Raw genomic sequence first — 22,208 nt, 5'->3', positions numbered from 1 at the left:
TTTTTCAGCATCCTGATGAGTCTTTTCCAGATCAGGTCATGGGACTCATTAGATGTGCACGTTTGACATAGATCCTTTTCTTCCTCCCCATTTTTAAAAGAACACCAGGAAATTGTACAGTTACTAAGCCTGAGTTAATATTTTTTATATTATGGCGATGTGGTGCCAGAACTCCTGCTTTTCTGTTGGGCACTATAACTGCTGTAACTGCTAGTCAAAATCCAGCTCTGTAAGGAGGAAAAGTATTCATGGAAATGGAAGGTTTAATATTTGGCATATGAGGTGGTCTTTGTTTTCCTTCTCCTCTGCAACCTCTGCCACTAAGTTACGTTCAGCATTGGTATTCTTTCTTCCTGTAACCAATATGCACCCAGGTAAGCTGATCCATCGACTTAATAGGCAACTCAGGAGAGTGAGGGATTGTAGGATCAAATTGTCCAGCCTTGTGCAAGGTTTTCAGCTCTTCTAGTTGGAAATTGGCAGCTCTTGGAGCTACACTTGGCAGTTTCCTGCAGGAGAAGCTTGGTTTGGGGCACCAGAATCCCAGGAGGAGGATGTAAGTCACAGACAGGAATGGCTAGCTCAGCACCTCCTTTTTTACCCAGCCAGTCCTGTTTTCCAAGAGATCATTTATACCCTGGAAAGAGAAAACATTGGAGGAGTGTGCTTGAGGTGAGTCTTGCAGACCTCTCACCAATGTGAAATGCATTTGAACTTTGTACTCTTGGAAGCTATGGAGTTGTAGGCTCCGTAGGGAGCCATGGCTCACACCGTGCACACCCAGCAGTGGCAGCCTGCAGAATTTGGCTTCTTTCGTACCTTTGCACCTCAAAAGCCAATCTGCTCTTGGCTTTCTTACACATGACTGTGACCTGTCTTCCTGCGGACGTCTCCCTTTGAAAGGTAAAGACGATAGGTTAAAGCTTCAATTTCAGTGTAAATACTCCTAAAAGGTAGATTAAATGTCCATATCTGTCCCTTAGATCAATTAGATTCACATACAGTCTTCCAAATGAAGTGATGAGGCCATAACAGCCAACTGCTGTCATGAGACTAGGCTGGCTTGTAAAAAGGGCTACGCAACGATGTAGCTGCCTGCAACCATAGAGGACTGGGTGCTTTCTCCCACAGAAATAGATCATCCCAACCAAGCCCATGTTCCTGTTTCAGACCAGCTCTCCCTCAGCATTTAACAAGCAGAACAGACCATCCCAGACATAGTTCCAACCTGTTCAGATGTTATTCTGCTTCTGCCTACAGGTTATTGTATGTTCAGCTGGAAACCTGAGCATTTTGAACTCCTGAACCACCATCTGCTCAATCTATACAGTCTGTTTATCAAAGGGTTTAAGTGCACTGTAAGGTCCAAACCATTTTATGGAGCCCTGCCAGCTGAAATGAAATATTAGTTGCTGTATATTTTGAAAAACTGTCGCTTTGTACGCCAAAAGAGCTTGGAGATCCCAGCTGGTAATCAAAGAGCAGTGTCGCATTTTTCATGGTTAGGGGCTCCATTGGTCTCCAGATTCTTTAGAGACCTAACTGATGAATTAGCCAATCAAATTTAGATCTGAATTAAATCCAAAACGCCATCACTGAAGACCTGTATCACCAACAATAACAATCACTGCAAAAAGTCAAGCCTTGTGAAAATAAACACACAAAGCGTCTATGCAGGATGTTTAGCTTCGCGTTCAATAAATCCCTCCTTAGAAAACAAAAGCTAAACACAAATGTGATCCTGCAAGCACTTCTCCCTAGGTAGAGATGTCCTAATCTGTCACCATTAAGATCAGAAAGGGTTTGCTATTGATTTCTGTGGGTTAGATGCTAGGGCTCCTCTCATTCCCCCCAGCCCACAGGGCAGATCACTGTGGATAAGAGAGAAAGCAGGCTTTAGGAGGCTTCAGTCCTTGGTTCCGTAATGCAATTAGTGACATTTAAGTCCGATTCTGCACCTCACCCAGTGCTCTGGCTAATCCAGTTAGGGCTACGCTCTGAGATGTGTGCTTCTGGAGTGGATTGCTGGGCCTTAAACCTGACCTAGTGTCAAGTGAGAAACATACTCTTTTAGACCTTTTATTGCTCTGGATCTTGTGCTGGCAGTGTGGCAGCAGTGCCTTTCGCCAGCTTTGGACTCACAGGAGCCATGTGCAGCTGGTCTGAGGATGGGTCAGGGATGCAGGATTCGAGGGCGAGAACAAGGCAGAGGTGAACACCGTGTAGCTGAGGCAGTGCCTTTGGAAGGTGCTTGCTCCAGCACCAACTGCTTCCTAGTTTCACAGACCACATGTCCTGAAGTAGGCATCTCATGGTGGGACCTGGGAGGTGAGGATTGGAGTACATGAGGGAAATTGTAGATCTCTCTCCTTTTCCTATATGCGGCTTCTTGCAGTGAACATCTGAGCTAGCCAGAAGCGTGTGATGTCTGCTGCCGTGCTCAGCCCTGCTGACCGGAAAGTCACTCCTGGTACTTGGCAGGGCCTGCCGCAAGATCAGCCCCTGGGGTTTGGAAGGAGGGGGGAGGGAAAGCAGGATTACTCCTGAGACGAGCTCTGAGCACGCAGCTGTCCTAGCTGAGACACTTGCCAGCCTTCTAAAATAAACCCACTCAAGCCACTCTTTTCTGATCAAAGAATGAAGTGGCTTAAGCTGGATAAAGCCCGTGTTGGTGACAGACTTCACTGCTAGGGCCAGCTCATGCGTTTCCTTCATTTAGCAATGGCTTTTAAGGATTTTGATTTAATTCTTTGGGTCTTAAAGATAAGCAGAAAATTCTTATAGTTAACCGTACATTTTTCTTTTAATTATGGAGTTTGGTAGCTTTAAAATAGAATACCATCTCTGCAGTGTTTCCTGTAAAATGTTGTATTAAAATGCATCGTTCTATCTTGCATTCCCTTTTTCCTGCAGCTGGGTTTAACACAGGGTAGCTGAGGAGACCACAACAGAGAGCAGTTTGCTCATTACTTTTCAAGGAGAAATTGTTTTGAGTGGGTGTATAACCTCCAGAGCCCCAGAACACATCTGATTTCCCCTCACCTCTGCTGTGACTTGTCCCATGACATGGGACTATCGATAATATACGTATCTTCTTACTGTACTGCTCAGTACATTCTCCTGTAGGTAGATCTGGTTAGAAAGCACTTGAAGTTTCCTTACACATCTCCACTTCCCCAAGGGATCAATGTCTTGATGGATCACATTCAAACACATTCAACGTCTCACGGAGGGTGTGTGAAAGGACAACAGAATCACTTTCACTCTATCCATATCCATTTCCTACTGCACTCCCTGTTTTACAACTATTGGCATGCCCGGAGGGAACAGCACTTCTCAAGGTCACAGGAGGTGGAAAATAGCCCCTGTCAAGGTACAGAAACTTTTGAATCGGGATAGCAAAGGCATGACCTTTTTCTAACTCCAAGGAGAAGTTAGTGGGATTTGGTGATGGTGGCAGTGTGTGTGTGTACAGTGGGGTTGCGGTGGGCTGGGGGCTTTTTTAGCCTTGTCAAATAAGGTTAAGTGCTTATTTTTAAAAAGGTGATAGTAATCTTTGCATTTTCAGGGTAAGAATAATTTTCTGAGTTTCTTGACTTTGCATTACCAGGAACAAAGGAGAATATGATTCCAGCGTTATCACATTTCACCCTCACTTTACAGTGGCATCCTTACATGTGCCTTGTAAAAGCGCAGTGCAGTTTTATGCACTGTACACTTGCTGTTTTAACTAAGTAGAGCTGTTACATCGGTATTAAAAAGGAGATTCTGACAGACCATAGCCTGGGAGTGTCCAGCAGTTAACAGTCACTTGTAAGATGAGTTTTTACTGTGATTCTTGCAGGGGTGGGAATTAAACCTGAATCTTCCACATCCAAGATCGAGAGCCGGAGCCGTTTGGTTTCAGAGAAAGAAGGGAAGTACATTGCTTCCTCGCAGCCTGGAGATGGAACATCAAGTCCCCGTGAATCTATCCTAGCAGAATCTCTCCCAAATCAAAATGATGTATTTTGGAACTGCCAAAAGGAATGTTTGTCAGTGTTAACGCAATTCACTGCAGTTATGTGTGTTTGAGAGTGAATACAGACGAGGCAAGTGCATGCAGCATCCCACGAGGCATCCAGTTACCGCTGGAACTTTCTATGACAGATTTTTCTAAATTTTTTTTTTTCTAGAAAACTTGATTTATGGAATTTTCTGAGAGGAAATTTCATTATTGTCACAAAAATAGTCATCCTTCATTGGGGAAAGCAAATGAAGTGTTTTGTTTCCCCTTAGACTTCTTGAGTTTGTGGTTTTTAGAACCAAATTATGTTTTAGGTCCCATTGACATGTAATCTGTTTCTACCCCGACTGCCAGGTTGTCTTATGGGAGTTGTTTTCTAGTGCTGCATGTACCAGAGCACCAAACTTCATCATCATTAAGCCAGCCTTAATCTTGCACAATCTCCAGCTGAACTAGTGCTTGTATCACAGGAAACCGCTGACTGTCAGCTGAGTAAGGGGGATCTTTAACTCAAATCTAGCGTCCATATGCCAGAAAGGCTGTATTAAACAGGGAACAGCTGATTTTGCTCTGCAAAGACCCGCAGATTTCATAGCCTTGTAAAAGCAGGAACCAGATGTATATTTTAATGAAATTTAATGAATTCAGTATTGGGCTGCCAGCAAGGGAGGGAAGCAGAGATGATAGGAACTGAAGTGAGGTATTTATTCATTTCTTTGCAGAATTTATTGGGTCAAAACCAAGAAATATTTAAGCTGAGCTTTTCAAAGGGATGTAGATTCCCAGCTCCCACTGATAGTCAGGAGCTGCGGGGCATACTCTTGATTTTTCTGGAAAATCTGAATGGCCTCAATGGATTTTTTTCCCTACTCTTTTTTGTCCTTGAAGTGCTGTGAAACGCGTGTGGTGATGGGTAAATCTTTCATCCCTGAGAAAGGTGGTTTAGGTAATGTCTAGCATCGTGCACGACACTCTTAAAGTGCTAGTCCTAGCATCCCAGATGATTCCTTAACTTTAGAAACTTGCCAGATAGGGATGTTTATTCTCCTCATTTTACAAACTGGAAAACCAAGAGACAGAATAAACTACATGTAATAACATAACTGAATCAGAAAGATACTCTGGATTTCCCAACAGATTTATTTTTTCACATGTTCTGCTAGCGTTGGCTCAAATTTATCTTGTAGCAGTGATAGCATTCCCATTAGCGCATGACTTGGATGGTGGTAGGTTCCATATAGGTTAATAAAGAAGTAGTGTTTCTGCAAAGGCTTTATAGCCTGAAAAGATCACTGCATGCCCTGTGTGAGGAGAGCTGCTTAAAATCAGCCTGCTGCTTCTTGTGTGGAAGGTGACATTTCAACATATGTGGCTTTGCCCAATTTACACTTTTTTTTTCACTTTACAAGTGATATTTTGTAAATATTTGTCAATTCGCTGATGGTTTTGCCTCTTGCAGCCTTGAACAAAGCTTTTTATTGTTAGTGAACGTATCTGCCTTTCTTGGCATATTTCCGTTTCATTCTTAGGATTCCATATGTTTTTAACATACTAAAAAGAAATTCTTCTTATTGCTGTTAATTCTGCTGACCCTTATATCCTTTTACCTCTCTTAGCAGTTTTCTACAATTCTTAGTTTCTCATTTTTATCTGTAGTTTTCAATTCTCTTCCTCTTTCCACTCCTATTTGTTATCTATTTTATTTATATTTAGATTTATTTATATATTATATAATTATATTTATTTATATACAGAGTTCGCGTTGATAAATAGCTGCTTTTCCTTCCCCCTCCATTTTACCCACTGGCTCCTTCTTTCCTTATTGTGTCCTTCAGAGCTAATTAGTAATGCTCTCAGTAGCAATCACAACTTTCTGTTTACATTCTTTGTGCTACTGTAAGTGGCAAGGTTGGTTTAGCCAATAGTTGTGCAAAAGCAGCCAGATCCAGGGCAAGTGAAGGGCCAGGACAGAAAGAAACCTAAAGACATCCTTTACATTTGACTCGACTCTTACTCCCTCCAAATGCCCTAGGATGGTGACTGACAAATTTCCACTTGTCCTTAGGGTGACTGAGGTAGATATAAATAAACCACAACACGTGACCTAGCAAGGAGCGTGAAGGGTTGAAATCCCATCCCAAATAATCAATCCCACTGCAATTTCCTAAGTAAGATTGGAGAAGGGATAAGAGTCAGCTGGACTGAGCAGCAGTGATTAGCCTCATTTAGCCTGAATTGCCTAGGAATGGTGAGGTTGTATAATTGTATAAGTGACTAGCTGAGCAAAAGCCTTGGAGGGAGGGTCTGGGTTTGTTCCTAGGTGATAGAAAGCAGTTGGCCATCCATGAACTGTGCGACTCTAGAGTTCCTGTGCAAATTGCTACTAGTTCATTGCCTGCTCAGTGCAGAAATTTTGTGAATGGAAGGGGCAGCTCCTTGCTCAGGAATTTACTTTTTTTTTTTTTAAAAATTTCTGCCATATTCTTACAATAGCCATTGCTTTTCATTCTCAAATAGAGACCTGTGTGTTTCTATGTTGAGTTCTTGCAAGCAGAATTAAAAGTACTCTTGGGTTAGACCAAGACTGATCTCTAGGATGCTGCTGGCTCACCTTGTGGAAAAGTGATGTATGCTTTGGCTTGAGAAACAGGCTCACGTTAGGGGACCTGGCAGCAGAGTAGCAGGTGTGTTGCTCGCTGCAAATGAGTTCCCCTGGCAGCGCTGTGCGGGGATGTGTGCCTACTGCTGATCAGTACTTTGCCTGGCTCGAGCTCATTCTATCAGGCTTTGCTTTTCTGAGCACTTAAAATCAATATAAATTAATAAAAAGAAACCCAACAGCCCATAAACAACATTAGCTATGGAGCTGTTAAAATGCAAGTAGTCAAACTATATTTAATCCACTTTCTCATGTTAATGCTGTGCAAGGGTGCATATTTAAAATGCTACTATTAGATTAGCAACAGATGTTGCTCAAAGGAAACAATAAATGATTCTTATGGAGAGTTATTTTGGAGGAGGCTTCTTTGGGGCCATCCGAAGAAGTCAGCTGGGCCGTATGTGTGCACCAGCCGCTCAGTGCAAAGCGACTCTCAACTGTGTGCAGAGTCAGGCCTGCCTCCTGCAACCAGGAGTCCTCCTTTGGTGAGACACAGCAGGACCAGCTGCTGCGAGCAAGGCAGCTGAGCCACGCAGGTGCTCAGACCAGCGCTGCGCTGGCGCCTGCCTGTTCGGGCCACCTTTCAACTTGTCAAAAAATGGACTGAGTTTCATTATTGCTCTGAGATCTGTTTGTTCCCAACTCAGCCCCTGTCTGGCTTCAAGGTAGCATCTTTGTAGTTCTCTGAAGTTCACCGGAGATGTCCATGCTTTTGATAAAATAACAGTGTTTAATGCTAAATGATATATCCATGTCCTTTGGGAAGTGTATCCTGTTGTAGGGTTCATTTCAGTACAGTCCTTACTTCCAGTGATACAACTTCTTCCTTGCTTTGTGTGTCAGACTTACCTGGTCTGACATAATTGTCCAGTTTTAATTATTTTAAGTGTTCTGGCATAATCTAGCCCAGTGCTGAAGTATTTCCTTTCTACTTCATTTTTGTAGAGACATGGAATGATCCCCTCTTCAGTAATAAGGCTCAACCCGGTCACTCAAGTTCCAGGGAGCTTCTGAAAGCACAAGGCTCTCTATGCCTCAGTTGCAGCACCCAAAAAGTAAGTAAAAACACTTGCTTCCTTTGTGACACACAAAAGAAGTGCTACATTTTGGTATAGACACAGAGTGGAACATCCACCCTGCAGTCTCGGTGTCACAGGGCTGGAGATGGTAAGAGGAAAGGGGAAGGAAGGATACGGCTATACTTCATACACCTCTGTGGAGAGCTTCCATGAGCACTAAACTTTGATGGAGGATGCTCACAACCTTGCTACTGCGTCCTACTTCAACCCTAGTGTCTCAAAGGAACCTGAAACCACCATCTTGACTGGTTAGGACCTCCCTGCACAGAAGAGCTGTGCAGAGAACAGGGAGAAACTGAGAACACCTATTAGGACAGCAGGTTTGAGGCTTTCTTTTGGTTGAAGCAGAGACCAGACTTTCTTCTCAACAGCCTACGTTTCAGGAAAACACCCTTCCTTCTGCCTCAAGTAGATAGACACATGCCTATTTAGACCTCTCTTCCTTCTCCGATACATGTGTGTGGGGGGGTTATGTACATATATATACACCTATATCCCATAGCCACCCACCCCTCTTCCTATTGTAATGTTTTTTAAACATTTGTGATTATACAGCATCTTGTAAAGAATTAAGAAGTTCATAATTATTTATAAAGTTAATACTTATAATGAAATGGTTGCACTTTGATGTCTGTATATGTTTTCTAAGCTAGGATGACCTATATTGTAGAGGTATTATGTATACTAGGTGATGCAGGGATTGGCTTGGGAATTACCCATGTTTAATGAACACTAAAATTAGAATTTGACTGAAATCCACATAAATGGCTCGACAGCAAGTTCGACTGCCCCTGGGGAGCTGTGGGCAGCTCAAATTTACCCACAGGCATTTTTGAAAATGTTTTTTTTGAATCAGCATAGTGTGCTTTTTGGAGCAGAGAGTGCAGCTTGCACTTTAAACTCCCTTCTCTTCACCTTGTCCCCCATTTTGGTGTTGAAAAGCCCCCCACGGAGAATAGAGCATGAAGTATGGTGCAGGTATAATATATGCTACACTGATGCATTTTTGCAGTACTTGCCGTGGGAAGTCTTCTGCTTTCCCTACTCGGTGGCCTCTTGCTTGGACTCTTGCTATCTTGAATTTCCAAATATTTGGTCTCTTCTGTAGGTATGTGTACTTTGGATAGTGTGAAACCTGGTCTAGCTATTTTATATCTTGCTGTCCACCACACTGCAACACTAAAAGCATGCAACCACAGTGAATCCTAGCTTTCAGCGATGAGGGCTTTTTTTGTTTTCATGTTAGTGACTTGTTCTCTAACTCTGGGGAAAGAGAAATCCACCTGCTGTGCCTTTCTTTTACCATAGGAAAAGGCTTAATTATCCGTTAGGAGGCCTGTTTATATCATGACTGTTAGTTCCCAGTTACTGAAGGAAAAAAGGTTCCAGAAAGAATGATATACAGTACTTCCCACTTTGCACAGGCCTGGGAAAAAAGGCAAGTCTTACTTGCCTTGCGTCAACCAAAAATTGGAGTCAAGAAATACCTTATTTCTATTTGGGAAGGATGAGCAGAAGCAGGCAGTCCTTTGCTCCTTTTGCTTTGTCCCAGCAGCTAACTGGTGACACTGAGCTGTGCCATGTCTTTAGGCTGTCTGCATTGTAAGTGACGGGGCAACAGACCCCTTGGCTTTTGCTGCAGAGCCCAGCAGAAGGGGTTAGAGCTCATGGCCTGTTTAATTCACAGTCCAATCTGCAAGTGGAAAAACATTGCAATTATAATTGTCGCCTGCAGTCAGTGTGAGAATTCTTCATAAGATTCAAGGAGAAAATTGCTAATTTAAGAAGCCAGTGCTCTTCCAGAGAAAACCTTCAGGAAAATGAATATCCCAAATCACAAGGGGAATACATAATTTTATAGGTGGGTTTGTCTGTAGGACTTTGGTTTGTCTTAAAAGGCATATATCTCCTTTTAGGATGTGCCTTTAAGGAGGCTCTGCGTAAAATGGAAAATGGTGACACCGGTTTTGAGCTGTTTTATTGGGGGTTGTGACATGACATGGCTGCAAAGAAGTCAGTCCACCAGTGCCTGGTTACTTGGCACACTCTGGATGCGGTTTTTTTGCAGCTTTCTGCTCCTAAGCCTGAACTGTAGCCCAGCCTTTTAAAACTTCAGTCTGCATTGTTGCTTTTCTTTTTTTCTTTCTATCTTTCCTTCTTTCTTTCTTTTCTTCCCCGCCCAGTTTTGTCTTGCCTCATAGCTGTGGGACGTTGGCTTGCCTGGAAACAGACAAGCCTTTTTATTTCTTTTGACTGCTTCTGCAAAGCTTGATGGGGAATTTACATAATCAATGAGGTAACCCTGTCACCCCAAACATGGAGTCTTTAAAGAGAATAGTTTTATGCAAATTAGATATTGATGGTGTAATGATTAATTGGCCCCAAGCCTTTGTTAATATGCAATTGTTGTAGTGTAACATGCATTTGTAATTATTTTGGTTTAGTTGTTCAAACAAGTGGTGGGCACTTAATTGCTTGCAGCAGTTGAAGAGACAGGATAGCAGAGAGAAAAACAAAGGGCTGGTTAACGTGATATCTGATATAATGTTAGATTTCCTTTGTGTATATTGTGTTACAATGGTCAGATTCTTAGGTGATAAAAATCAGTGCAACTCTCCTGGAGGATATAGAACTGTTCTGACTTCCAGCAGCTGAGGATGTGATTTGAAATGTTCCCGAAGTCAGATTTCAGGGCTGTATTTGGTGTGGGTCATCTGGGAGTTAGGATGGCGAGCTGTATTGTTTATTGCTGATGGTTATTATTATTAAAAAGCAATCACTTTGGTTCCGAAGGTTGCAATGAGTTAAAAGTGTACATTAGTGAGAAGCTGCTTGGAAGACTGTTTCAAGCAAACAAATAAGTATCTGAGCTACTTTACATTCTCCAAGACGCTTATCTGCTCTGTGCGGCTTTCCAGCTAGTTTGACACCTGTTTTCCATTCCTTTTGCCTCTAGATCTGCATTTAGCAGACAGGGAAAAAAGCCTGTTGGCTTTTTTGGAGGTGAAGGATCCTATGTCTCCATAAACGTACTTAAGCTATTGACTGTGTCAGTTTTCTGTAGCGTATGAATTTACTACATGTTTGCTTAGAGAGTACTTTAAAGTTGTGAAGTTTGTTTCCTAGGACAAAGATAATTTGGAGGGGATAGCAGAGGGATCCACCTAGGAACTGTGGACAAAAAGGAAGCAGCTGAGTATTATTAAGATCTTCTAGAAATTAACTTTGTTAATAACTATATATATAAATATGAACTCTGTATATAATAATGTAATTATAATTATAATATATAATTATTATACCTACATAGCAATAGGACATGAGGATAGAAGCTAAAATATGGAATAGAGAAAAGAATGGGAGTGAGTAGAGTGTAACAGATCCTTTTTGGGAGACAGATAGCAAGAGGTTGTTTGACTCTGCAGCAGAAAACAGAATTACTTTGAAAAGGTACGGTTTTTTGTCCTTTATTCCAGCAAATGAGACACTGGAAGTGGGAGGACTGTGTATGTACCATGGGTAGGACTTGGCTTAGCAATGATATGCTGTTAGGAGGCTGAAGGTGCAATCTTTTGGGTTCCTCATTCCTGCTTTGGTTTATTGTTTCCCTGAAGCCCTGTCCTGAATTCTTATGATATACAGCTTATTCTTGGTCACTCAAGTGATACAAAATCCAAGAAGAACCTGCAGCCCATTTATGTCTCATTTAATAGGGCATATTACGATATGTATGCATTGTCCTGAAGTTGGTGCTGGAGCGTTAAATAAAATCTGGTCTTAAAATAAGTTTTTTGCATGGTCAAAATGAATGTATACAATTTTCCCCAAATGATTGTTATAGAGTTGCTGATGAGATCTAGATTTTTTAAATTAATGGTATTATTACTAGGAGAAGGAAGTGTAGAACTTTCAATTGCTTATGAATTCTCTTACGTTACTTTTGTTTAAACCTATTTATGTTAGTGGGGATTAATTATACAGATTCACTCTTTTTTGGTTAATGTCCTTTGACCTAACGGTCAAGTATAAAATGCATCCTTTCTTGTTTTGTATAATATCTACTCTGCTTCCCAAATATGAAAATACCATTTAATCTCATGGTGAATTCATAGTCTTTTTTTTAATGTAGACCTACGAGGCAAGACAACAAATGAATGCTCCTATCATCTATATAAAGAGTTCAAGCAGATGTCTTTGATCTTTTCATTCACTGAGAGACATTAGTGGCAAATGGTTTTAGTTTGATATTGAATGTGCTAAGAATTGATGAAGCTCAGTCATTAATCTGTGCAGCAATATCCTCTTTGCCACCCATTTGAATCTCAGGGAAGTAGGCAGTTTTTCTTATGTTTGGATAGTATTAGCCACAAATGCTACACCAAAACTTTAAATTCCTCTCAACAGAAGAGAAATTAAGTAGGTAAGGAAGAAATGATGCTTTGAGTTGCTAGGAAGGTCGAGTCAAAGGCAAAGTAAAAGAAGGCCAGGCTAGATTTTGACCTGCAGATCCTGAGCTGGCCATATCTTTGCTGTAAAGAGAAAGCAGTACCAAGGGGCCAAAAATAATCATAGATTTTCAGAGGGAGCTTCACAGGCTCCTCTTGAATTCATCGTTGATCATCATGAACATCATGGGCTGTCAGGTAAATTCTCAGCCAGTGGGCAGCTGGTTCAGTAAATCCTTTGTAATCTTTTTCTATACCAGCCAGTGATAAGAAACAAAGAAGCCTCCCCTTATCTAATAGTTAATAATAATATCCAGTGGTTGAGTTAGCTCAGCTAACAACCAGAGGAAGTGTGCAACATTGGCCAGCATCACAAAAAGAGTTAATACCTGTTAAAAAAAAAGGAAATTAAAAACAGACCCAAAGCTAAGAAGAATCCCAGCATCTCCCAGCTCAGATATTGTGTTAGAAAGTGAAGAAGCAAAAAGATGAAGCATTTTACAAACGGCGGAAAAAAACCCAATCTGCTTCAAGTTGGGTCAGGGGGCAAGGATGTCCAGGAAGAAATAAAGTCACAAATTGGCACACATGTGATTGCATTCACCAGTTTAGATGAGATGTACGTCTTAGTAACTTAAAAAACAAATTATGTCTCTTTGGCAAAAAAAAATGTTTCCTATCTTTATACGCAAAGGTGAAAGCAGGAGATCCAGCAGCAGAATAGCTAATTCCAGACATCTACAGCAGCAAGGTTCTCAGGAAACGACTAAATGTTGAGTGAAGTGAACAAATGCTGGGGGAGGTTTCCATGCCAAAGCCAGACCTTCAGGTAGCATTTCATTGCTTTATGTCTCTCCTGTGGCACTCGGTGCAAAGAGGCTGTAGCCGGGTCCTCCCTAGGCTCCGAGCAAGGAATCTCCTTGTCTTAGGAGATATCCCTGTGTGTAAAATTGTGTTGGGGAGCAGACACAGCTGTTGGTCACGGCTCCAGTTGTTTCTGAGGCTAAGGCCTATTAAGAACACCAAGTTTTAATGCAGCATTTTGAGACTAAATGCACTGCATATCCATAAAATGCATCCTAGAAAGGATATAATGAACATGTTTATCTCAGGCCATAATCTGTAAAGGATCCACAGTCCTATCTTAGAGATACCACTGTACATCTGAAAAAATGTTATTGTAGCGAATGAAGTCTCTCAGTTTACATTGGCCCAGAAAATATAATCCACAGTCTTTATTCTCTCTAAGATTGCACATATATTTAAAGTATAATATATAATTTTAAACTCTATATTATTTATCCCTAAGAATGTTTGTAGGATAAATAAAAAATTTGCATGATAAAGCAGACGAGCAATTCAGAGATGTTCTGGTCTCCTGGGTAAATTTGAATTTAAGCAGGTATTGTTATGCATTTACAGAGACGTACGTTGAGAGAAGAACTTTCTTTAAGTATTATACCAATACCCCAGAACAGTTATAAAAATTTAAGCTTCATAAACTGCTTAACTAGTGTTTTCTTAATACTCTTGTAGTTTAAAGAAGCTGAAATGTTTTATTATTACTATTCTTTAAAATCATGTTCTCTTCAACTTCTCCACAAAACTTGAAGCGGATGCTTGTGAGCAAGTTACAGAATGAACCCCACAAGAAATGTTTCTCGGTGGAAACGGACGCAATATTTACTATGGTGATAAGGTACACTCAACTCCGATGCCACATTTGTAATCAAAATGACAGCACCTCACCTACCTTGAACATAAGACACGAGGGTGCCAACTCTATCATCAATCTTTGATTATATTTCATCAGAACAAGACTATTGTCTGTGCTTATGACAGTCTAGGGGACTACAATAATTATTAAAACAAACCCTCGTATATTGCTTTCTGCTAAAAGCGTGACAGGTTTTCATGTAAAATCAATCTCAAGATTAAACAAAAAAATCATAATAAAAGAAGGAAGATAATTTAAATAACTGATTATGTGAAGGTGGTACAGAAAATTATTCTTTCTATTCACACTCTTAAGTAGCTCTATAGCAAATACGTGCAGTGTGTGGTCAAATTGTTTAAAATGCCAGACTGTCGTCTCCCTGAGGCAGGCTGGTTGTGTCTTTGTTTTTATCACTGTAGCTATTAAAAAACTTAGATAGCCTGGAGAGCTAATGAAGATGAGATTATTGCGAAGTTAATTGTGGAAAAGACCCACAATGGTAATGAAAGGGACAGAATTGGTAGTGGGAAGTAAATTCCAACTGCAATTTGTTTTTTCCTTTATTTTCCAAATCACAAAACTAAAGTTGCCAGTTGCATAGTTGCTTTCGTCACATCCCGCTGACCCGTAAATTCTGCAGCGTGAAGTCAGGAATGCTGTGATTGCGGAGCACTTTGTGGCTGCCTTAAAGACCAAGATCCCGCTGGTCTGTGTAGAGTATTGCAAAGCAGCCGCAGCAGGCATGGCCTCTGAAATGCTGGGACCCCTGTGTGCTGCTTGGGGCAGCAGGCGACGCTCGGAGCCCTTTTAGTCAGTTCATTATAATTTCCCTGGTAGGTAGAAATCCAGAATAACTGATTTTATCCATGTTCCAAGGAGAAATGGGAGGAACAGCAGTTCAGGCAATGGATATGGCAGTATCGGCATATGAAGAGTGGATTATTTAGCTTTTTCCATCAGAGACATTCTCCTCAGGGCTGCCTTTCAGAAACATAACAGTGTGAAAAGCATGTGTTCTGTGCTAAGATTTGCTGTATCCCCATGCATTCTCATACAACAGGGAAACCTGTGACCCTGTTAGTTACCCATTGGGCCAAATCCAAAGGTGACATCTATGGTATTGCAAATTATATGTTGGCAGGAGTGTCTAAGGGCTTCTAAATCAATGGAAGTTAAAGCAACTATAAAGAGAGACCTATTTTGACATAAACTTCCACCCTCTTATTAGCTGCTTTTTGTAATTCCTCCCTACCAGTTTCCCATGGCATAACGTAGAGTTTGAGAGTGCTTCTGGCTTAAGCTGCCTCCAAAGCTGGTAATTTACCCAGCCGTGCGCGTCGCCTTCGGGGGCATCCCTAGGAACTGGTGTCAGTCCGTGCCCTTCACCGCTCCCAAAGGGCTCGAGGAGTATTTGCCTTGGCAGGACGCTTTCAGGGCGGGAGCGCCCACTTGTTAAACTGCAATGCAGACTTTGCTGGTAATACAGAAGGTGGATACATGAATGTAGAGTCTGTCTGTAATAATTTGCTCTTGCTGGGTAGAAAAAATGTAACTGGATCCATTATGGTGAACACAGAGTAGGAGACTAAGCATTTAGTTTCTGATGGATGACTCTGTAGATGTGATAAATGTTAGAATGGTTGCGGCAATAATGATTCTATGTTGTCCAAGAGGTTGCATTAATTTAATTAGATTTGTACTGGAGTCTGAGATGACCTGCCTCTACGCAACGTCTTAAGCAGCCAACATGCACCGGAGGTATACAAAAGAGAGGAGGTTGGGGGGGTGTCTGTCTTTTTTTACTTCATAGACAATAAATTCTAGATCAAAGCAAAAACAAGCAATGATATGTGTAATTTTTTAACAGAAACTCTATAAATATTCAGTGCTGCTGTTTGGCAACATTAAGAAATCACTGAAAAATGCAGTCATTGCTAAATGTGTTCATTTGAGAGGTTTGCTGTTACAAATGTGAATCTTCAAAGGCCATGAAACTTAACAATAGCTTTTCAGTATTAGACAGAGAGTTAATTATAACATCTATCACACCAGCAAGGTAACTAAAACAAATCCGGATACCTCTTTAGTTTTCGGCTTGTTGAGTGAATGCTGTCAGAAGGAATTTGCCTCAATGCCTGTGCTCAGTGATGTTATCAAAGTGTCTGTCAGGGAGAGCACTTTAATACTGTTCGGAGGCCTGAGCGAGCGCATTGGGATTGGCAGAGACAGTGACAGAGGTGACTGCGGTAGGTCCTGACAGTCTGAATACAGAATTATATAGTGCAGTGACAAAGTGTTCAGTTTATTTAGACTGGGGAACACGATGTGCAGGAGACAAAGGAGAAGCAAAGAAAAGGTTAAGTTACCGAAATTTTAATTGAGCTCTGAGTGACTGTTTTTGAATAATTGGTTGTGTCAAAACGTAATGATTACCAGCTTGGGAAGCTGCAGCCTTTCACCCTTAGGTCACTGCCTCAAATCTGGACTGTGCTGGTTGTAATGACTGATGTTCAATACCGGCTAATGTGAAAGGAATTGCTGATCTCTGCCCAGCTTCTACTGGATAAGCACCCGCATCACCAACAGCGTGTGCTGGGAGTCTCGGCAAAGGCAGCATCCAGAAGTAATCTTCTCCTTTTTATGTAAGTTCCTTGCTGAGAATTGGTTGTCTGGTATATGAGACCTTGCAGTATTGCTACAGTAGCTTTATTAATGCGGTGGAAAGATGAGAACTTTGCTTTTCAATGTTTCCTGCCTGGCGACTTTTGTGTGCATTCGGTGAAACCTTAGCAATCTTTCACTAACTATAAGGAGCCCTTCACAGCACTAACAGGACTACTGGCAACCAGGGCATCAGTATTTATCACCAAGGATTGTTCTCTAGGGTCTGGGCACAGTCATTTCACTCCATATTTAAGAATATTTTTGAGTCTTCATCTTCCAGAGACAGGGAAATAAAAATAATAGCCGTTGCACAGACAACATTAACCCACACTATCACTCCCCTAGCTGTGTCATGAGCCATTTTTTCTGCCGCTGGAGCTGGTGTGAGATCCGTCGCTGGAAGTCTCCCAGAACACAGTGAATATTTCTGAATACACCTGTCCCTGTATATAGCCGGCCCTGAGCCGCTCCTGCCGAAAACATGCCGTTCTGCCGGCAATGGGAGCTTGGAATAGGGATTTGCTCTGAGGCCTCAGCAGAGCAAAGCAATCCAGCACTGACTGGGTTTTACCATCTGAAGTGTATGTTCCTTGGAACAAGCAGATGAAAAGTTCGTTTGTGCATCCCAGAATAAATTGTAGAAAGGTACCTCTAGGCTGCCAGAGTATTTTCTATGAATACAAGTTGGCCTTTTAATGGTGCTAAAATCACTAGATTTTGTTGGCACCTTTGAAAAATTCCAAATCTTCTGGACAGGCAGCCCAGATGAGAAAGACTCATAAACTTTTAAGTTGATGTTGATTGTTTCCAATGAAACCAGCTCAGCCTTAGCAGCTTTAAGCCATTCCTGGCTTGTATATCCAGGAAGAAATACCTTTCCTGCTGTACTTTTGTCATTGATTTCAAAAGTGAAAGAGGTTTCTCCACTGACTCAGCAGGCCTGGGGAGGACTTTGAATCAGTATCGGTTTTATGAGTTCATGAAATCTTTTCTTATTACCTGAGTTGTTTGGTGGTGAGTGACTTTACACTCTTCAGTGAGAATTGAGTAGGGTGTAAGAAGGCATGTTCTCCTATTTCCTATTCTACTGTGTTACCCAAATAGCTGGATCTTCACGCAGACTCTCGTGGGAATGGTGAAGGTTATGAACCAAGCTGTTTGACTGGTTTGTGGGCCCTCTCCAGACACATTCCAGCTGAGAGCGCTGGCATTTGAATGAGAGAAGGTCTTGACATCTTAATTCTGGACTAGCAGGTATGACTCCCCATGCAAATATAATTTCTTAGAGCATGAGCAAGTAACATATGTCCAGCCCCCGCACTGCAGAAGCCCAAGGGAATGGGCAACTGAAGTCCAAAAGCCAAACATATTTCCTGATTAATTGGGCTCTTGAGGCTTTTGGGTGACATTAAAGAATCTGCCAGTCATTTTTCCCCCTCTCACCTCTTCTTTTAGATAGTAAGTAGTAAAATAACACAAAATCTGCTTTCAATACCTTGTTACGATGAGGCACTTCATTCCAGATGCTTTGTACCTTCTGTGAGACTTCATCCTGTCAGGGGCAGGGTGCATATCTTGAATGCCTACTTCAGCCACAGGAGGAATACAAGCTCAGCTGCTCTTCTTCCAGCCAGGGGTACTGGCTTGCGCAGTGCCCACCGTGTTCTGAAACTGATGGAACGAAGAGATAGCTTTTGGGAAAACAGGTTGGAATTAGAAAGGGAGCCATTTTCTAAAGACAGAAAATATCCACAGATTTAAGAGATTAGTGGAGTGTTAAAAAAGCGTGATTCTAACTCTCTTTGGCTCAGTTCAAGGGGAACAACCTTGAGATCTAAGTGCCTTGACACTCAGAGGTCAGGGAGAGAACCAGAGCGGACATTTTATCTCCTCTGGATCTACAGCGCACAGCATGCATGCAAGGCAGAGTGCTGAGCTTCTTCCACCTTAGGTCAGTGCATTTGTATTGGTGAGAAAGAAATGGCCCTATCTCCAAGAATGCAAACACCACCGCGTTTTTATCTTTTTCTCATATAATAGATAATTTTCCCTGTGTGGTCTGGCTCAAGAGTGTTGACTGTCTAAGCAGCAATTCAGTGTTTTTAAAGAGTTCTATATTTTTATTTATTTTTAACTAGTAAGGGTGGCATGACTGAATACCAGCATCGTGTCTGATGAATCTTGCCACCTCCAGCTGTATCTGAGAAGTGCTGCTGTGTCATCCTGGTCCTAGAGGAAATTCTTTCTCTTTTGTAAATTCCCTAGAGAAATTGCCTGTGTGGGTTCAGCTGACCATTAGGATTCAGCCCCTGACTGCTTGGCCTTACCCCACCCATGTTGAGACAGAAAATCCTAGCACAGTATCAGCAAGGACCATGTTTTTTTCTGTTGCCTTTGCCATGGGATGCAACATGGTTTTACATGATGTGTGTAAGGGGGAGTTCCCCGATGCGGGATAACACCGACGTGTACCAACGAAGCGACAACCTCTTGGTATCCTTGTAAAATTCCACCCAGTTAAAGGGAACTGGAGAGGAGATATATGGCTATTAAAGTAAAACATAACTGGCTGTCAGAGAAAAGTAGTGACAACATGCACCGAAAGCTCTGCCATCTAATGCCTGTCAGCAGGAGCGGGTAGTTTTTAACATCGTTCATATTCCTCAACGAGCGTGCTTGAATTGGCAGAGACAAGGATGGAGTTGACACGGGCAGGTTCTGTCAGCTCAAATCCAGAGGTGAACTGTGTGCATCCGAAACCCGGTCCTGACAGCTGCGTCCAGGCGCGGGCATGTTTAGGAAGCAGGGAACCACGGGAGGGCAGGGGAGGTACCAGCCTGAGCTTCACCTTCTCCCAGAGAGGCAACGTCCGCTCTGAGTAGAAAAAGAAAGGGGGCAGGGAGAGAGAAGGAACAACAAAAAACAATGCCTATTATGTTTCATGTCAATGTTGCTGTCATTAGATAGTCAGAAAGATTTCAAACGGATAAACTCCCCTTTGGGATGGCAGACCGCCTTGGCAGCCAATTTTAGGCCTTGATTTGATTGATAAACTCTTTGTGACAAGGAAGGATAAAAGAGGCCCCTAGTTTGGTACATATAAATAGGAAATTAGCTGGCAAAGTTGTCAAAGATAATTAACTCTCTGATTCTGTGTGTCTATTCAGGTTGACATACTGAAATTATTTAGAAATGCACATGTCAACGCTCTGACAGAATTTGGTGCTGATCAGATAAACAGTTTTTGAGATGCCTGATTGTAAAATGATGTAAGAGCTTAGCTGGTGGTTTTATCATTATGTATTCTCTTAGCAGCAGCAGGTATCAAAAGGCAACACCATCCTTTAATGTGCTAGATTCAGAGATCGGGAGACAAAGTTAAGCGTGCTACTTCACAGCACTTAGCTCGCTTGTTTTGTTCCTTGCCCCTAGGTTAAAAAAAATACTAATAACATGCTAAATTCCTGGGTGTTCATCTGCTCCTCATCCTTTCCCCAGGCACATTGGAAGTAAAAAAGATAAGGGTCTATAAGATAAGAGGTCTGAAAGCCGTGGCATTTTGTTACTTCTTCAGAAGAGATAAACTACTCACTGCTATAATCCCAAACTCAAAGATTGGCAAGGTTAGGAAAGTGCAACAGGAAAAAGTCAGTGACTCTGAACAACGTCTTCATAGTGGCTCCTATTAAAGCAATGACAGAGAACAACAAATATATTTAGCATTGCAAACTCAGCATCTTACCCACTGTCCCTTGTTTACATCTTATCTGGAGTGGTCGGTGTAGCACTACAGTACGTGTCTGGAGTGTACCTTCTGAATGGGATTTGATTTCCAAGTCCCATCAATGTCCTTGGAAAAGTTAAACTCGATGTGTGTGTACGTGTTGTACAGCAGATGTGAAGGCACTGTAGTCTTTCAAAGTAACTCAACTTTGATTCCTTCTTGGAGATTTCCTCTGTCTGAAAGTGTTTTTCGGCCTCCAAAACCAGCTGTTCCTTGGCAGTGTGAAGGTATAAGCACCGTAACATCCGTCTCGAACACGGTATTGATGGAACAGAACAGGCCTTAGTTTTCCTTAAAGCATTAGGAGCTTTGTGTAGGTTGTAGGCTGTAATGACTGATGCCAGAAAGCACCATCACCCCAATTCTGTGAGTGAATGCTATGGCAGCATCTAGTAAACTCACCATGCTGCTCTCAGCAAATTGGGATTTTTAAGCCTCCTGAGTCTAAACACAGTCCGGACACTGACTGTCAAGTCTTGCAGCTTTCTGTCACATCTTGAAAGCTGGCAAGCAGTCCCGATTTTTACTCTGGGATCTAACCCCTAGCTAGGCAGTTTTGCTTGAATGCTCCCCTTTCAAGAGTCTTGTCCAAGGTGTGACTGCTTGATTTGGGGAGGAAATGGGGAAGGAAGCAGAAAGAAAACGAATTAAAAGTTGGTATGACACACCATTGCATTTACCTAGGGGATAAAGGAGGCAATGCTACAAACCACTAGAAAAATAACAGGCATCTTGCATACAGAGTCTCTGCCTTGTTTTGTCTGTAGTGCAAATGACTGTCCCCGTAACCTGCTTGAGCGACTGCTGCTCTCTGAAGCACTGACCACTGTCTGCCTCCTGCCCTTTCTGTGCCTTTCCCACCATGGCTTTCCAGGCAATGTGAGCACGTGAAATCTCTTCTGCCACGCAGAGAGCAAGAGCTGGCACATTCAAATCGGGTCTCTTGTGCCTCTCTGCCAAACCTGCCTTAATATACACAAGCCCTGGCTTTGATCGTGCCATTCGTGAGGAACTCCAGGATCTTCCAAAGACCTACCCCAAAAACATACCACGTACATAACCTCCCACGGGATTCGCAAAGGGGAGGCAGAGGTTCTCTGCAACTCAATACTGATGAATGTGCTACTGTCCTCTGTGTCAAAATGATAATGGCACGTGCATTATTCTTCCTGAGAGCCCCGCAGTTCCTTTTTATCATATTTTGCACTCATTTGTACAATGAACAATGTCTTGCCTCCCATCACTTACTTACACACCAAGAAGCTTTTTGTCTGTTTATAAATAGGGTCTCACTTGACATAACACAATTCATGATATTATTTCCTCATCCATAAGCATTTCTGTAGTGCTCATTTCTGCATTTACATTCTGCAACTATCTTGTACAACTAGGCACCCCAGGGGCCAGGAATTGGGCTTTAGCAGTAAGATCTTATTTTTCCCTTTTTTGCTATTCACCTTAACAAGAGAGTTCAAGAATGATGAAGATCTGTGGTAGTTAATAAGGGAATGGATGCAGGTACCTATTCTAAGTGCAGGGACAGGCAAGTGCTTTATAAAAAGATATCCTAAACACTGATGTCTTTGCTTTATTATGTTCATCATGTCTAATTCATACCTCCCAGCATATGGCAGTGGGGTCTGTTCATAAAGAAACTGATATTCTCATGTATAATGCAGCATTATCTAACCTTCCATATAGATCACTGTTTTAGGATGAGTTATCTTAGAGCTGCATGTCCCTATGTTGCATAGTATCTATCTTACAATAGATTTGTAACTTATCGCAATTGAAACCAAAGGAATAAACTGGAAGGAAATGCACTTTTCTCTTGAGTGGTTCTTGTTAGAGCTT

The 22,208-nt window shown here is 41.9% G+C and overlaps 1 long non-coding RNA gene across 1 annotated transcript in view; it reads left to right on the top strand.

Annotated features, from left to right (window-relative positions):
* The window catches only part of LOC148051059 (uncharacterized), a 535,993-nt gene that overhangs the window by 229,524 nt on the left and 284,261 nt on the right, over positions 1-22,208 (top strand). The window contains exon 5 of the long non-coding RNA XR_015700440.1: positions 7,611-7,720. This is a non-coding gene — a long non-coding RNA (uncharacterized LOC148051059). The remainder of the gene's footprint in view (positions 1-7,610; positions 7,721-22,208) is intronic.

The sequence above is a fragment of the Nipponia nippon genome, unplaced genomic scaffold (genome assembly GCF_047370975.1).
Source record: "Nipponia nippon isolate SJK-2023a ecotype South Korea unplaced genomic scaffold, ASM4737097v1 scaffold_7, whole genome shotgun sequence".
NCBI lineage: Eukaryota > Metazoa > Chordata > Aves > Pelecaniformes > Threskiornithidae > Nipponia > Nipponia nippon.
The sequence above is the reverse complement of the archived record's forward strand: the minus strand, read 5'-3'. Positions and strand labels throughout refer to the sequence as shown.